This window comes from Podarcis filfolensis (genome assembly GCF_964270895.1).
Source record: "Podarcis filfolensis genome assembly, chromosome: 2".
NCBI classification, from domain to species: domain Eukaryota; kingdom Metazoa; phylum Chordata; class Lepidosauria; order Squamata; family Lacertidae; genus Podarcis; species Podarcis filfolensis.
Window position 1 is genome coordinate 35,872,604 of NC_139605.1, and position 18,464 is coordinate 35,891,067.

Consider the following 18,464-nt stretch of genomic DNA (forward strand, 5'->3'; position numbering starts at 1 on the left):
CTTATAATTAAAAAAGGGTTGCACAGTTTTACCACTTCAGAAGGGTCACAGAGTGGGAAGCCTAATCTCTGTTAGGACTTGAATGGAATCAAGGAAGGATAATTAATTAACCCTAGATTAATCAAAGCAGGCTACAATATATATATTTTTCTCTGCATCACGCAGTTGGTCCATCTGGATCAGTTCTGCCTACTTTGAATGGAAGAAGGATGTTAAAAATGTCCTGGGGGCCAAATAAGACTGGAACAGTTAATTGCACTAAGGCAGCAAACATCTTGCTTTTGCTATGTAAATAGCAGCGGAGGAGGAGGAGCCTGAACAGCCTTTCGACCATGGAGGTGGGAAGGGGGGAGGGAAGTTTAACTCTCTGCCTGCCGACCTACCTGCCCTCCACAGGTCAGAAAAAAATGCTTCTCTGAAGCTTCTTTTTGAATTTCAACAGAAGTATCAGATGGCTCTAGTGGGAGCATACTCTGAAATGCAAAGTTTCAGGGCCAGCCCAAGCCATTTTGGCACCTGAGGTGAACCACAAAATGGTGCCTCCTCCCTGCCAGAGAAGATGGGGTGAATGAAGATCTACATCAGGAACAAGGGGGAAATAAAGACCTACACTGGGAACAAGGGGGAAGAGACCAGCAGTGCCCCCTGTTTGCCAAGAGGCCCCTGTAGAGGAGCTGTATAACCAGCCTCCAAGGAGCACACCACTGCTGTTGCTGCCATTGTAGCAGTGGGTGATCCATTCCTTGGAGGCTGGATCTGCTGCTCCTGTGGATCATGCTCCCTGAGGCAGTTCCTTCACCTTGCCTCATGGAGGGCCGGCCCTGCTCAAGATCACTGGAACTGCAGGAAACAGAGGAGTAGGAACATCTCTAAGTGTTGGCCCTGAGACCTTGGAAATGCAAGGGATTAAAATAAGACTTTCTGCATGCAAATCACCTGTTCTACCATGGATATTCTCCCTCCCAGCTCAGAAGTAGAGTTATATTATTGTCTGTTTAGCACCAGAATACTTATTGTCCTTGTCCCAAAACGTGCTGCTGGACATCACAGCAAAAGGGCAATTTAACATACAATAAAAAAGCTAGCAGCTCAGCTATGCACTTGTGTTGATATGGAAAAAGCTCTTTGATTTCTTTATTTTTTAATCCATTTCATATTTACTTAGCTCCTCCTTTTTCTTGCTCTTACTACCTATGGCAGCTTAATTCTTACAAGCCCGCTGAATAAGATTTCCAATTACTCTTTCTTTACTTTAAAGAAAAAGACCCTTCTCTAGAAGTTTCATCTTAATTAAATTTGTTCACAATAGACAGAGGTCACTCCCATGCCGCCTTTAGAAAACATAGCAAGATGTCATAAATTTGTGTTGATTGCCATCTTCTGGAAGAAGAGGGAGAAGCCACCTCTCTCACTAAAGTAGATTTAAATTCACAAACATTTCCAACATCCAGAACATCTGCAGAGAGGATCTAGAAAATCACCAGTGGGTAGCTAGAAGAACTTTGTGTGGCCTGCCTTGACGGTTAATCCAATAATTTGTGAATTCATCAAGGTCATAATCCTAAAAGTACGGTGGAAACAAAAAAAATGCTAAAAAGGAGAATGAAGACCTTTGGGAGAGCTTATCTGTTTATGAGTTGTAATTGCCTGTAAATGTGAAATAAATTTTGCTAATTAGCCAGCTGAGGAGCAGAGCTATTACAAGAAGCCAGGGCAGGCCGTAGACATTTTGCTCTTGAGGTGAACCCTCCCTCCCTCCACCTTCCAGGCATACCTGCCAAGTGCCTTGGAAAAAACCAGGATATTCTCCTTTTTTTGCACAAGATCGTGGTGGCCATTTTGGGTGCCATTCTCTCGTGCCTCACAGTCGCCCTGGGAAAAGTGCTTTCTTCGGGGCCACTTGTTTTTGGATGCCTGGGTAAAAGTGAGGTGCAGGTCATGTGCTCTGAAATAATAAAAAAAACAGCTTGTCTGAAAGGGACCTGATTCTAATCTAGCTAAATGGCTAAGAGGTATGGAAGAAAATGAGAGGGCCCTTACACACACCTGCAACTGGGTGTGGGAGAGTGATCCTTTTGTGAAAATGACTCCATGAAACAACAGAGAGCCATTTCACAGAGAAATGATTGCAAATGGAATATATTATAAAACAAGACCTCACTGTATTTTTGTCAGGCAGGAGTTAAAACTAAAACTAAAAGACACTGAGCTCAAGAAAGCAAACCTATGTATACAAATAGAAGTTCTTTCTGGTTGTATGGTCTTTTTTTAGCTCGGCCATTGACTATTCATAAGGCATACACTTAGCCTACATAACCAATGAAGTGCGCAGCCGCCTTTTTTTTTATTCTGTGCCATCTGCAGACCTATTTTGTGTTGGAGAGAGGGGTTTGGAAGAGAGATCCTTACCCTCTTATAGCAGAGTTAAGCACAATGGCAAATGTTACCAAGCACGTTAAAACTTAGTTAGATTTGCATCTGCCACCTCTAAACAGATGTTCCCCAGGAAAATACTTAGGCTAGAATAAATCACAGACACTTAGCTTTGAAAAACCAAGTGTTTATTCACTGACTTTCCTGAAGTTACAGCAAACAACATGGGCGTAGCCAGGATTTATGTTAGAATCATAGAATCATAGAGTTGGAAGAGACCACAAGGGCCATCGAGTCCAACCCCCTGCCAAGCAGGGGGAGCAGGCTTTATGTTAGGGGGGCAGAACCGAGTTATCTGCGACACAATTGGTCAGTTAGATAAGTATCGTATTTGTATTTATTTACTTGATGGGGGGGACAGCTGCCCCCCTGCCCCTTCCTGGCTAGGTAAAACTAAAAGGTAAAGGACCCCTGGATAGTTAAGTCCAGTCAAAGCCAACTATGAGTTGCGGCACCCATCTTGCTTTAGGCCGAGGGAGCTGGCGTTTGTCCACATCTGCATTTGGGACGCGGGTGGTGCTGTGGTCTAAACCATTGAGCCTCTTGGCCTTGCTGATTGGAAGGTCGGTGGTTTGAACCCTGCGACGGGGTGAGCTCCCATTACTCTGTCCCAGCTTCTGCCAACCTCCTAGCTACGCCCATGGCAAACAAGTTCCATCTGATGGCCATAAAAATGAAGGAGAAAAGGCTTCCAAGTGACCTAAAAAGAAAATAACTTGATTTCCTTACAAAAAGGTTCATGCAATATTTGAGTTAGCAATGATTCAGGTTGTAGAATCTCCTTTTAGAGAGGTTCAGTAGACTTTCAGGGAGCTCCACCCGCCACAGGCAACCTGAGCTCAGGTTAACCCTTTCATGCACACAAGTAAGTAAGTGTATATTACAACATTCTGGTCATTCTTTCAAAGTTTGATATATAGCCATAAAACCTAGAAGCTTCATACTACAGTGGTACCTTGGGTTAAGTATTTAATTCTTTCCGGAGGTCCATTCTTAACCTGAAACTGTTCTTAACCTGAAGCACCACTTTAGCTAATGGCGCCTCCTGCTGCTGCCTCGCCACTGGAGCATGATTTCTGTTCTCATCCTGAAGCAAAGTTCTTAACCCGAGGTACTATTTCTAGGTTAGCGGAGTCTGTAACCTGAAGCATCTGTAACCTGAAGCGTTTGTAACCCGAGGTACCACTGTACAGTATTCTTTCTAAAAGCTGGGCTTCTAGAACATTCTTTTGCATATATTACTAAGCAACTGGATTAATGTCACTTCCTACCCCAACCCAAGCAATCATATTGAAACCACATCATATATCCCCAAATTTACTACTGGTGGGCCAATTTAAATAAGTTGTTGCATGTGTGGAACAAGGTCCACTTGCACAATGAGACTCTCCCCCCACCCAGTGCTCCCCCTGCATGCCACTTGTGCACCCTAAATCTGCTCTGAAGGGTGGGGAGAAACCCCCAAACAGGTTTGTGCTAGGGGCAGGGGGCACACAAGGGGGAGAGGAGAGAAACGTTCCTTTGCGCAAGCTGGCTTCATGCACACATTAAATGCCACTTTCTGTGCAACATTTCAAAGGTGATGCTGTGAATGTAGGCTTGTGGCCTTCTGAAAGTCATTGGGGAAACCCTAATATACCCCCCAAAATTAAATATTCTAATACAAAGGGATACCTTTCTGAGGCAGCAGTGCAACTACAGTGGTACCTCAGGTTAAGAACTTAATTCGTTCTGGAGGTCTGTTCTTAACCTGAAACTGTTCTTAACCTGAAGCACCACTTTAGCTAATGGGGCCTCCTGTTGCCGCTGTGCCACTGCTGCACGATTTCTGTTCTCATCCTGAAGCAAAGTTCTTAACCCGAGGTAATATTTCTGGGTTAGCGGAGTCTGTAACCTGAAGCGTCTGTAACCTGAAGTGTCTTTATCACAAGGTACCACTGTAATATGAGAAAGACCTGTTGGGAAGGAATTATTTTGGGGGGGGGGGTCTATAGGAAGCACACTTTGTGTTACTGCTGGCTCTGTTCCCATGATAACTTAAGTATGCTCTTCCTTAGGTTCTGATTCAGTAGGCAACAGAATGGGGTACAATGGAAAAAGGCATGAGCATTTGGCTGTCACAAAACATGTAACTCAGATGTCAAAGGTGAAGATGTGTGTCTTCAGAATATGATGGAAACCAACATATTGAAAGTCATTTGCATTGCAGGGGGTTGGACTAGATGACCCTTGGGGCCACTTCCAACTTTACAGTTCTATGATTCTACAATTCTAAGTTGTTTGATACTTCTCCACCTGGCAAGACACTGATTCTTTAATTTTGGTTTTCCCCCAACAGTTTTCAGTGCATGGTGAACTTGCTATCTTACCACACTGAGGTGCTTTCAGAAAGCTAGTATAGTATATAAAAAGGCCAGGAGGGAGAAAAATAATAATCATGATTTATCTTTTCACTTCAGATATGTGTGTTCTGCGCGTTCTTAAATTCTACTGAACAAAAAAGTATTTGCCAGAGGTAGAGACTGGGCACCTTTTACCACTACTAGAAATTCCAGAGCAGGGCTTGAATTTTCAAGAAATGCTCACAAGATGGCAGCACATCACTTTCGATTCAGTGGCAATCAGTCCTGGTAAAATCATTACCATGTTGCCAGGAGGGTAATGCTATTTTAGGACAGATTTATAGGATCTATTGGTTTGCACCCTGGAAAGAGAGAATGCACGAGTGTTTTAAGTTGCCTTACGGTGGTGAGATCTATGCGAAATGAAGTCTTGTGAAAAGCGACACACACAAATTGCAGCCTCCATATTTTTAAGGTACATATGGATAGGATTGCAGCAACACCCATACAGGGCTTTTTCTCCCTCCTGACCTACTCATGACACAAACTCTAGGCTGCCCTGTGGCATGGCAACAACAGCGACTTGGGGGGGGGGGTCAAACACAGCAGCAACAAACAGGATATAACAGGGAGAGAGGGAGAGAGAGCTCAGCAGGAACAGTGGCAGATGCTGAATCACAATACCTTGGGTACCTTGGGTTAAGAACTTAATTCGTTCTGGAGATCCATTCTTAACCTGAAACTGTTCTTAACCCGAGGTACCACTTTAGCTAATGGGGCCTCCCGCTGCTGTCGCACTGCCGGAGCACGATTTCTGTTCTCATCCTGAAGCAAAGTTATTAACCCGAGGTAATATTTCTGGATTAGCGGAGTCTGTAACCTGAAGCGTCTGTAACCTGAGGTACCACTGTACATTCCTAAGACAAATGCTTGTCAAGACATCCCTTCTTCTTGATAGGCCATAACTTCAAAACAAAACATCTTACAACCAGGGTATGGAACTGGATCCAGCCAGCAGGCCAGTTTTGTATCTCCCCTACTCTCATCCAAACAGGGACAAATCTGGCAGGTGAGTGGGACTGCCTGCCTGTCAATCACCTAGTGCCACAATGAAGTCAGTGGCATGGCACTGGGCAACTGGGACTTCCAAGCACTAATCAGGACTCACTGCGAGCAGCTTACAAAGTCAAGTGGTTGGCAGGGGGCGTGACTTGGGCCAATTGGGGAAGATGTTTGGGGGGGGGGTAATTAGGCCTGTGAGCCAGAGGTTCCTCACTCCCTGACTAAGAGGTAAAGCACATACTTTTCATACAGAAAGTCTTGGGTTAAATCTCCAGCATCTATAGGTGGAGTTGTAAAAGGATACCTTTGTCAGAAACCATAGAGAGCCTCTGCAAGTCAGTGTTGTAGACACTACTCAGCCAGTCAAGCCAATTGCCCCTTCCTATGCTATCATAGGGACGCGGGTGGCGCTGTGGGTTAAACCACAGAGCCTAGGACTTGTCAATCAGAAGGTCAGCAGTTTGAATCCCCGCAACGGGGTGAGCTCCCGTTGCTCGGTCCCTGCTCCTGCCAACCTAGCAGTTCGAAAGCATGTCAAAGTGCAAGTAGATAAATAGGTACCGCTCCGGCCGGAAGGTAAACGGCATTTCTGTGCGCTGCTCTGGTTCGCCAGAAGCGGCTTAGTCATGCTGGCCACATGACCCGGAAGCTCTACGCCGGCTCCCTCAGCCAATAAAGCAAGATGAGCCCCGCAATCCCAGAGTCGGCCACGACTGGACCTAATGGTCAGGGGTCCCTTTACCTTTTTTGCTATCCCTGGGTTACTGGTTCTTCCTGTCCTTCTGGACTCTTCACCACACCTCCACCATCTGTGTGTCTCCACTTCATACTCTTTCTTTTAGGAGCATTTAGGTCATCTTGCCCCCTTCCTAGAGTAGCTGCTCTCTCTTTTATTTATAGTCCTCTTTGTAACCTCCCTTGGTTCTCTGTCCAACTGATGCTGCCTCCCACCCTGCTGCTATTCACTACCATTCCTGCCTCTCTCTTGCTCCCCATCACATTTCTCTCTCCCAATTAGAGCTGCCTGGACTGAGTGACCGCTGGCGCTTTCTTGTGTGAAACCCACAAAAAAACTTCAAGCTGGGCCTGTCTACAGTCCAGGAACCTTTCATCTGAACACTGGTTTAATGGCAGTTGCCCTCATGTATCTGTCTGCCTGCCTCTTTTTATATGTAAACACGCACACACTCATATACATATTTAAAAGGAATAGATTAAATTTTCTGTTAACAATAATCAGGGCACAGCAACACGAGCCTTTATAGATGTTTAGATTCCCAGCGTGGCCTCTAAATCGATGGCTAAACTGGTTAAAAAAAGAGGAAAAACTACGAAGTCAGCATGCTGGAAATCAATCAGGAAGAATTATAGCAAGGTCTGGATTAAAAATGTGCCGGGATGACAGGGAATTAAATATTAATTTGTGTTGCACAGTTAAGGCCAATCAGTCTTTGGCACGATGCTGCAGCAAGAACAAAGGTCATGCGAGGAGGGCAGCCTGCCAGCACAATCCATCTTTCCTTCCCCTCCCTGCTCCCACATAAGCAGAGGGTTTTTTAAAAGGATGCTGTTCTAAGTTCTCAAGCGCCTAGACAAGTGCCTAGTGAAAAGAGAGTGATTAACCCTGTCCCTGAACAAGCCACCTCTCCTACTGAAGTGGTTCAGATACTCGGCTTGCCTTTTAAATATCACAACTTAACTTTTTGTCATTAGAAGGTTATATATATTTTGGGTCCCTGGCATGATGCACATCTGCACTGCAGAGCCCTCAGACATATGCCTTGGCACGCACCAAGGCCTTCTGACCCTCCCATTTTTTAAAAAAAACAACAACACAACTTTTTTAAAGAACAAAATGATTATTTATTTGTGGGGAGACTGCTTGCATTTTTTGGTTCTGCGTCTTATTTGTTTTGGGGGTATCTCAGTGTTTTGTCTGTTGTTTGGTGGAAGGTTTGTTATTATCACTAGCTTTTCCGCTGTTAAATTAGTGTGTTGTGGTGTCCACAACAGTGTTTTATATGTCCAAGTGTGTTCCCAGGCCAGAAAAGGTCGGGGACCCCTGTCATAGCATGTTGACTGAAAGGAATCATGCCCCTTCCCCTCCCCTCACTACAAGAGGGGTTAGGAGGAATGCCCTGGAGGTTGCCTGGGGCAACCCAGTCATATGGAAGGCATATTATTATTATTATTATTATTATTATTATTATTATTATTACCTCTTCTCCACCTGCCCCAGCAGCTGATGCCTGAGGTGGCAACTTCACCCTGCCTAATTGTAGAGCTGGCTCCAAGGAAAAAAACCCAAAACCAAGACAGCAGCAAAATGTACAAACTCCTGTCCTTTTCTGTAGTGTGTGAAGATCCCTAGATGTACAAAATGGTGGGCAATCTGTACTGCGCTTCACTCAGCTAGAAGCATAACTAGTACCTGCAAGTAAAGAATGGATAAAAGTGCCTGGGATCCATTTCCAAGTTGCAGTTAACAGATTCAGTGGTTGGTGAGTCCGTCTTATTTTGTATATACAGAAATAGGAACACAGGAAGCTGCCTTATACAATATGATAGTAGCTTAGTACTGTCTACTGTTAGCAGTTCTTGAGTTTCAAATGCCAGCCTTTCCCCACCCTACCTGCAGATGCCAGAGGTTGAACCTACGATGTTGTAAATCTCTATCACTAAGCTATGGTCTTTCCCCTCCCCCTTAGCAATCTGCTAAAGAAATATTTTGAAGACATAACATAATGAAGATCACATGTTTTGGGATGGGGGGTGATGGGAAGGTGAGGTCCCTGCAGGATTTCATGGAGCGAACTAAAAGCATCAGCCAGGGCGGGGGGTGGGAAATTGATCCCTTAGCACTGATATTGTAGAATAATTCATGGCATGCCTAACTTTAGTACCATAAAATGGCATGGAATAAAAAATGGTCATCTTTGAAAATGTGCACACCAACACGCACAAGTATGGGTGAAAGTCTCCCGTTGCTTTTTGCTTTGGTATCATCTGTGTTTGCACTTAAGCAATTTTGTGCTATCGGTTTTTAATCTTCAGTTCTTGTCATTTAAATGCGGAACAAATACCATCTGTGAAACTGACATTGTCCAGGTATTTGTTTTGTTGCCAAGGAGCTTGGGTAAATCACGCAAACCAAATTACAGAAAGGAGAACTGCAGATATTACCCAAACAATTGGTTAATTCCCTTTTTAATTCTTTCACCCTAGCAGGGGTGCCACCTTGAATAAAATATCACTGTGGGGGAGGAAAGCCCTGCCCTGAATATTCAATCACAAGATGCGGCACATGTGCACCATTTGAATGACAATGTCCATCAGCTTTGGGGGGCTTGGCCTCCATAAATACTTTATTGGGCAGGGGAGGGGGGCAAAGGAACCTCAGCCCCTAGGAGTTGGCTCCTATGCACCCTAGAGTAGGCATGGGGAAATCTGTGGCCTTCCAGATGTTGCTGGACTGCAACTCCCATCATTCCCTGGCCATTCGCTTTGCTGGCCGGGGCTGATGGAAGTTGGAGTCCAGCTACATTTGAAGAAGAAGAAGAAGAGTTTGGATTTGATATCCCGCTTTATCACTACCCGAAGGAGTCTCAAAGCGGCTAACATTCTCCTTTCCCTTCCTCCCCCACAACAAACGTTCTGTGAGGTGAGTGGGGCTGAGAGACTTCAGAGAAGTGTGACTGGCCCAAGGTCACCCAGCGGCTGCATGTGGAGGAGCGGGGAAGCGAACTCAGTTCACCAGATTATGAGTCTACTGCTCTTAACCACTACACCACACTGGCTCTTATCTCTTTTAAAGCCATCCAAGAAAGCAAATATATTCTGGCAGGAAAAAAAATTATTGTGCTGATTTGTCCTGCTGTCCCCCTGCTGTCCTTTTCTTCACAGAACATTCTCTTCCCATAAAAAGGTTTTGCAATTACTTCAAATTCCAAAGTATATTTATAAAAAATTCCCAGCTAGTTCAAGAACCTATGGCCCCATTCAAACCTGAATGGCCACACAAAACTTGAAACAGATTTTCAGAAAAGCGTATTACTATTACTATTCAAAACAGAAACTAGCAGATCAAAGCGGAGCACTTTGTAAGAAAGCTAGTGTTCCAATGAATGACATTCATAAAAGCACAAGCAGAATGCAGTTCAGAATTCTTCTTTGTTTACTGCAGTGAGAATACCTTTGCTTTGGCAAATTAAGCCGAACAGTATGCATGAAAGAAATGCATGAAACCCACTTGAGCTTGAGGCCTGTATCAGCAGTGCATCCAGAAGCCTTTCTGCCTTCAAGTACTTAGAGGGAGACAATGTAAAAATGTAATCTATTTAGCCCAAAAGAGGGTCAGCCTCTTATCATAGTCCAGATACACAGCAGAAAACCATTTAGAAACTCTCATAAAAAAGGATAAGGGGGAAGCAAAAAGGCAAGAATGCTACAGAAGCAGTCTAAGAAAGGCTCTTGTTCATTTAAAGCGTGAAAAGCTGATTAGAAAGATCACCATTATGATGCCAGAAAAGCAAGGAGAGCAGACAAATTTCAACTATTGCAGTGTAATCCTATATAATTCAGAAGTATTTCCTATTGCATCCAATGGGTTCTGCTCCATATGATTGAAAAGTAAGGCCTCACAGAACTGAGTGAGACGTGCTTCTGAATAAACATGTACAGTGGTACCTCGGGTTACATACACTTCAGGTTACATACGCTTCAGGCTACAGACTCCGCTAACCCAGAAATAGTACCTTGGGTTAAGAACTTTGCTTCAGGATGAGAACAGAAATCGTGCTCCGGCGGCGCGGCAGCAGCAGGAGGCCCCATTAGCTAAAGTGGTGCTTCAGGTTAAGAACAGTTTCAGGTTAGAACGGACCTCCAGAACAAATTAAGTACTTAATCTGAGGTACCACTCTATAGGCTTGCAGTCTATGCCACTAATCTGACTTCCTGTTCTCCCCTGACGCATCCCACTTAGACTGTGAAGCAATCCTCTATTATACAAATACTTCACATTCTCCTGACCCCAGAGTAGCAGAATCTGACTCTACCAAACCCATATGAGTTTAATTACATTTCCTGTACTTTAATTCAGATTATCTCCCTATTGAGATACACAATGTTCCCCTGCCTATTCAAATACATTGATATTCGCGGTACGTTACTGATGTTCTGGGGTGTTTTATGTTGTACATTGCCCTGAAATCCAATAGCATGGAGTGTGAAACATAAATGGTTTAATAAATCAATTAAGCAAGCTCTGCAGCCAAATTTTAATTGTTGAAATGCGAATCAGTGCACTTGAAGTAGAACCCTTCTCTGCCATTCTATAAAATTTGATGCAGTTGTCATCAGTGCTGGCTGGTGCCCGCCAGATATTTTGGACTACAATTTCCATCAGCCTCAAAGCAGCACAGTGTGATGAGATATGTAGTCACAAACGCTACTGATCAACTGCATTTATCTACTGTCTGTTTGCTAAGGCACCCAAGGCAGTTTGCAACTTCAAAATACAGTGGTACCTCTGGTTACGTACTTAATTCATTCCGGAGGTCCGTTCTTAACCTGAAACTGTTCTTAACCTGAAGCACCACTTTAGCTAATGGGGCATCCTGCTACCACCGCACCACTGGAGCACGATTTCTGTTCTCATCCTGAAGCAAAGTTCTTAACCCGAGGTACTATTTCTGGGTTAGTGGAGTCTGTAACCTGAAGCGTATGTAACCCGAGGTACCACTGTACTAAAACAAATAAATGTAAAGTTCGCCCTGTGGGGAGAGAAGGCTGTACAACAGGAGCAGGCAATGAAGTTTACCTTTACTTCATTTTTCTTCCCCACAGGACAATTGGTGGGGGAAGTGACAGAGTGGAGCACAGCCTGCTTTTGTCTTTGCCTCAGTGCCGGATTTACGTATAAGCTAAACAAGCTATAGTTTAGGGCCCCACTCTCTTGGGGCCCCCAAAAAAGGTAAAGGGCAAAAAACCTGGATTTACATTTCCAAAATATAAGATAAAAAACAAATAGAATAAAACCTACATACAGCAACGGTATTGTTTTGTTTTGTGTAGGCTCCTTAATAGCTTAATAATTATTTCACTATTAATATACTTCTTCTTAATTGTATTTCGCTGTTAATATACTTCTTCTTAATTGTATTTCAGTTCAACAATTACATTGATAAAATACATGTTTTGTTATGTGCAAATGGCTTTAGATACCTATTAGGTCCATAAATTACCATATAGCATATATATATTCAACACAAAAAACAGTGACAATTTGTTGTTGACAAAGGACAGCTGGACATATAAAGGGCCCTGTTACCTTCAGTAGCTTAGGGCCTCATCAAACCTAAATCCGGCCCTGCTTTGCCTGCCTGCCTCATGCTCTGAAAAACTCAGGAGGGCACCAGCTCGGGGAAAGAATTCAATGTAGCGCTAAGTGGGGTATGCATGTGTGGAACAAGGTCTGCTCATGCACTTTTCCAACTTTTGCCCACACCTGCAGGACCCCTAAACCTGTTCTGGGGGTTTCCCCAACCCTCTAGAGCAGATTTAGGAGTGGCAAGTGGGTGTTCGGGGTGGGAGGCGCAGTTTGTTGTACAGGGGAACTTTGTTCCATGCATGCAACACTTTAGATGAATCCCAACTTTTGCCTCTATGTATCCCTTTGGTCTTTCAGTCCCAAGTCTCTTCCTCTGCATGATGGCATAAAACGAAAGCTCCTGCACTGCTTGCTTAAGAAGAAGAAGAAGAAGAGTTTGGATTTGATCTCCCGCCTTTCACTCCCTTTAAAGAGTCTCAAAGCGGCTAACAATCTCCCTTCCCTTCTTCCCCCACAACAAACACTCTGTGAGGTGAGTGGGGCTGAGAGACTTCAGAGAAGTGTGACTAGCCCAAGGTCACCCAGCAGCTGCATGTGGAGGAGCGGAGACGCGAACCCGGTTCACCAGATTACGAGACTACCGCTCTTAACCACTACACCACACTGGCTGCAAGTATTTCATGTAAAAAAAAGGGGGTTTAGGGGAAGTACCCCAATATATAACATATAGACATTTGCAATTTATAAAAGAATACTGCTTCATGTGGTAAATAAAATATAGTATGTTGATATATTATGATACGTGTGATGGGATGGTGAGCTGCTTGTGCGTAAAATCCTGATCCCTCAGAGTTTGGCTAAGTTCCCAAACCTCTGTCTGTGATGGAGCTCCTTAAGCATGGCTCCATCAATCGCTCGTTGAATCGGACAGTGGGCGTTTACGGAACTTCTTCCAGCATAAAAGCTCCTTAACGGAAACGCGTCTTCTGGACTCTCGGCGTGACAGTTTCCGCCGAGGAGTGGGTGTCCCTACGGGAGGTCCTGAAACCTCTCCACTGTTCTCGCTTGAAGTATCTCTGAGCCCTCCCTCCGACTCACTTTCCCTTGTAACTCCACTTCTCCCCCTGCTGGTCCCCTCCTCCGCTGAGTGGTCTCTCTCACCCTCCATGAGCCCTTTCACCTCCTTCGTCTCAGATGACAGTTCCCTGACATCCACCTCCCCTCTAGGGCCCCCTTCACCCCCTTCCCTCCCCTCCTCTGCGGGAGGCGAGGGAGCAAAACCCCTGAAGGAACCTCCCTCATCTTCCGAAGTTTCGAACACTTCCCTCCACCTTTTGCTGTTCCCGGTTTCCAAGTACTCCTCCTCCTCGGAGTCTGTACCCCCTTCCAACTCCGATTCCCTGAATCCCTCCAGTTCCTCCTCATCGTTGGTGGTGCCAAAGTACTCCCTCCGGAACCTCGCTACTGTCTGAGGTTTCCTGGGGAACCTTTGGTGGAACGTTTCGATCAAGACCTCGTCATGGACCTCCTCTGCCTTCACCCAGGTGTTTTCCGACTCCGGTTCCCCTTCCCACGCGACCAAATACTCCACCTGATTACCCTTCCACCTGGAGTCGATGATTTCCGCCACATAGTTGCGGCTTTCCCTTTCTTGTATGGCTGGCCCCCGTGTGGACACCCCTTCACCTTCCCCCCTGTATGGTGACAGTAATGACCTGTGGAATACTGGGTGCAGTTTCATGTGGTTCGGTAACCGGAGTCTGAAAGCCACTGGGTTGACCTGTTGGATGACCTCAAATGGTCCCAATCTTTTGGGTCTCAATTTCTTGCAACTCCCCTTGAACGGCAACCCTTGGGTTGATAGCCAGACCCGACTCCCCACCCTAATTGTTTCACCTTCCCTTCTGCTCTTGTCTGCCTGCCTCTTATATTCTTCTTTGGCCCTTTCTAAGTTGTGTTGGAGTTGACGATGGATCGCTTCCATTTCTTCTACAAAAGGTTCAGCGGCCGGAACACTCCATCTCTCTCCTCCTTCCCCTGGAAACGCCCTGGGGTGGCACCCATAATTAGCCAAAAAGGGGCTCATCCCTGTGGACACATTCTCTGCATTATTGTAAGCAAATTCCGCTAGTGCCAACTTTTCGACCCAATCGTTTTCTCTGTCATTGACATAACACCTCAGGTATTGTTGAAGGATACCGTTTGCCCTCTCCGCCTGCCCATTGGTCTCAGGGTGCCTGGCAGTCGAAAAGTTGACCTCTACGTGCAACAAGCTCATAAGCTTCCTCCAGAATCTGGACGTGAACTGTTTCCCTCTGTCGGAAACCAGCCTCAAGGGGGCGCCATGCAGCCTAAAAATATGTTCTACAAACAATTTTGCTGTCTCTTCCGCCGTGACTGCATGTGAGCAAGCTACAAAGTGACCCATCTTAGTTAACTGGTCTACTACGACTAGTATGGCGGTTTTCCCCTGGGATTTGGGCACATCAGTCATAAAATCTATCGACACCGCCTCCCACGGTCGTTCTGGTGTGGGTAACGGTTCTAGTAACCCCGCTGGTGCCCGCCTTTCTCCTTTGGCTCTCTGGCATTGGTCACACCTTCTCACATACTCCCGTACATCCTCCCTCACCTTGGGCCACCAAAACTCCCTGGTCACCAACCACATGGTCTTGTGTTGCCCAAAATGCCCCGCTGTGGGATTGTCGTGCAGCTGTTTGAGTACTCTCCCCCTCAATTCCCCTTCGGGTATATATAGCGCCCCTTTGTAATACAATGCCCCGTTTCTTTCTTCAAAACCTCCGGGGTCTTCTCCCTCTCTCCTTAAACCTCTGAGCTTCTCCTGGGCGTACTCATCATTTACCGTTCCCTCTACCAGTTCTCTTTGCCCCACCCAGGCCGCACCACACACCCAGTGGTCCTCTGGGATAATATGTCTCTCTTCTGGCGCTCCCTCCCCCTCCAAATATTCAGGTTTGCGAGAGAGAGCGTCCGCTCTGATGTTTTCTGGACCTGGCACATAGCAGATTTCAAAATGGAATTTGGAGAACTCCTGGGCCCATCTCACTTGTCGTTGGTTGAGCACTCGTGCCGTTCTCCAATACTCCAAATTCTTGTGGTCCGTACACACTTGCACCTTATGCTGTGCGCCAATTAGTAAGTGTCTCCATCTCCGGAACGCTTCGTGAATGGCGAGTAGTTCTCGGTCATATACCGTGTAATTCCTCTCGGATTTGTTCAGCTTACGCGAAAAGAAGGCACACGGTCTCCATTCCGACTTATTGCTCCCTGGCTGAAGCAGCACCGCCCCCACCGCCCGGTCTGAGGCATCAGTTTCCACTCTCATGGGTTTTTGTAAATCCACATGCAGGAGCTGTTCTTCCGAAGCGAATGCCTTTTTCAATTCCTCAAAAGCGTGCTCCGCCTCCGCCGTCCAAACGAATTTCTTCTTGCTGCTTAGACAGTCCGTGATGGGAGCCGTTAAGTGGGCAAAGTTCTTGATGAATTTACGGTAAAAGTTCCCAAACCCTAAGAACCTTTGCACATCTTTTTTCGTTTTCGGTGTCTTCCATTCCAGCACCGCCTGTACCTTGCCTGGATCCATGGCTAATCCCTTGTCTGATAAGCGGTACCCCAGGAATTCCACCTCCTTGGCGTGGAACTGACACTTCTCCAATTTCACCCACAACTGGTTTGCTTGCAGCTGGCTCAGCACTTCCCTGACATCCTTTACATGCTGCTCCTCATTCTCTGAATATATCAGCACGTCATCGAGGAAGGCCACGCAATTCTTGTAGAGCAAAGGTCCCAGTACACGGTTCATGAGCGATTGAAAACAGGCGGAGCCTGCTTGTAATCCAAAGGGCATAACGAGATATTCGAAAGCCCCTAGGGGGGTGAACATCGTTGTCTTCCATTCATCCCCCTTCTTTATTCGTATCAGGTTGTACGCTCCTCTCAGGTCCAGTTTCGTGAATATCTTTCCCTTCCTCACCCTGGTCAAAATGTCATCAATCCTGGGCATGGGGAAAGTCACTGGTTCTGACACGGCATTTAGCCGCCGGTAGTCCACGATCAATCTCGGTTTATCCGTGTGTTTTTTGTCCACAAAAAACACTGGGCTGCCCCCCACCGCTCTGGACTCTCTGATGAAACCTCTCTTCAGGTTTTTGTCAATAAACTCCCTCAACTCCTGCATTTCCCTGTCTGACATGGCGTACAGCTTGCCCACGGGCAGCTGGGCCCCAGGGACCAGGTTAATTTGGCAGTCAAAGTCTCTATGCGGTGGTAGTTTATCTGCTTCCCTTTCGCTGAAGACCTTGCTCAGGTCAGCGTATTGTTTGGGCACCTTCCCTTTGTCCGCCACTTCCATCCCTGCTAGGGAGGCTTTTGCCCCTTCTGGCACCTTTCCCTCTTTGCAGTGTTCCAGGCAATGTGCTGACCCAAAGGAGACCACTCTCTGATGCCAGCCCACTAGCGGGTCATGCAACGCTAGCCAGCTCATTCCCAAAATGACTGGCGCCCCTCCCAGGGTGGCTACATTGAACGCTATCCTTTCAGTGTGCCTTGCCACCTTCATAACCATTGGGACGGTCTGTAGGCTAACTTCTCCCCCCAACAGCTCCCTCCCATCGATCGTGGTGACCTGCAGGGGGTTGCTTAAAGGGAGTGTCTGTATCTGGTGTTCAGCTGCAAACTCCTTGCTCATAAAATTACAGGAGCTGCCTGAGTCCAACAGCGCCTTGGTCTTTAGTGGGTATCCGTTTGCCAGCTCTAGCAGCACCTCTATTACTAGAGCTGGTCTTGGAGGTTCCGGAGTGGGCACTTTTACTGCTCCTTGGCCTGTCTGCAGTGCCCTGACAGTGGCAGACAGGCGTTGGCTTTTGCTGGCTCCTGGACTTCCTCCTCCTTCCCCCCAACAGCTCCCGCCATCCCTTGCCATTCCTTTCTTTGCGGGCAGACTCTGGCAAAGTGACTTGGCTGCTGGCAGAGGTAACATTTCTTGGCGCTCTTTCCCTCCTTCTTCCTCCCTTCACTGGGATTTGAAACTGCGCGCGCGCGCGCTGTTCCAACTTCCATCGGCTCTCCGGGCGGGAAACTGGGTTCTGGAATCTCTGGAATGCGGAAATCCCTCCAACGCTCTCCTTTCCCCTCCCGCTTCTCCAAGGCTCTTGCCTCCTGGCGCGCTCCAATGGTCAGCGCTGATTTGGTCAGCTGGTCCATAGACTCCGCCCTGGGAGCCCAGGAAAGTTCGTCTTTCACCGCCGAAGAAAGCCCCTCTTCAAAGAGCATTTGAATGGGTTCCGCCGATAGGTCCCACCCCAATTTATGTATCAACATTGTAAACTCAGTCCAGTACTCACGAACCGATCGGCTCCCCTGTTTGCAAGCCATCAATTGTCTGCGCACCAGTCCCTGTTCAATCTCGCTGGAAAACATCAAATCCATGGCGCGAAAAAACTTCCTCGCGTCCTTCAGCATGTCACTATTCCCTGCCATCAGGGGCCGGACCCAGTCTCTCGCCCCCCCTTCGAGATGGCCAATCACAAACGCCACTCGCGATGCCTCATCGGGAAAGTCGTTAAACTGCAGTTCGAGAGCATACTGCATCTCTGTCCTAAAGGCTTGGTAGATCCTGGGGTCCCCCCCAAACTTCTGCACCATTCCTGGCATCTTTCTTGCTAGTGTAGCGCCTTTTGCCTTTTCTGCATCCTGCGCCCTCCTTTCTTCTAGCCTCGCCGTTTGCATTGCTAGCTGGAGTTCCAAAACTCTGTACCTTTCTTCCAGAGTTGGACCTTCTCCAGCTCCTGCTGCTCCTCCGGCTCCGGCTGGGTTGCTCATGATGCCTCTCTGCACAAGCTGCTTTCAGGGACTGTCCGATTGCTGTGATGGGATGGTGAGCTGCTTGTGCGTAAAATCCTGATCCCTCAGAGTTTGGCTAAGTTCCCAAACCTCTGTCTGTGATGGAGCTCCTTAAGCATGGCTCCATCAATCGCTCGTTGAATCGGACAGTGGGCGTTTACGGAACTTCTTCCAGCATAAAAGCTCCTTAACGGAAACGCGTCTTCTGGACTCTCGGCGTGACAGTTTCCGCCGAGGAGTGGGTGTCCCTACGGGAGGTCCTGAAACCTCTCCACTGTTCTCGCTTGAAGTATCTCTGAGCCCTCCCTCCGACTCACTTTCCCTTGTAACTCCACTTCTCCCCCTGCTGGTCCCCTCCTCCGCTGAGTGGTCTCTCTCACCCTCCATGAGCCCTTTCACCTCCTTCGTCTCAGATGACAGTTCCCTGACAATACGGA

At 46.7% G+C, this 18,464-nt stretch overlaps 1 long non-coding RNA gene across 1 annotated transcript; it reads right to left on the reverse strand.

The window, feature by feature from the left end:
* Positions 1-1,153: 1,153 nt before the first annotated feature.
* On the reverse strand, positions 1,154-4,461 carry LOC310757496. The gene is made up of 3 exons (XR_014545268.1): positions 4,437-4,461; positions 1,775-1,945; positions 1,154-1,561 (listed from the first exon to the last, which is right to left on the reverse strand). It is a non-coding gene; the product is annotated as an uncharacterized lncRNA (long non-coding RNA).
* Between the last annotated feature and the right edge of the window lie 14,003 nt (positions 4,462-18,464).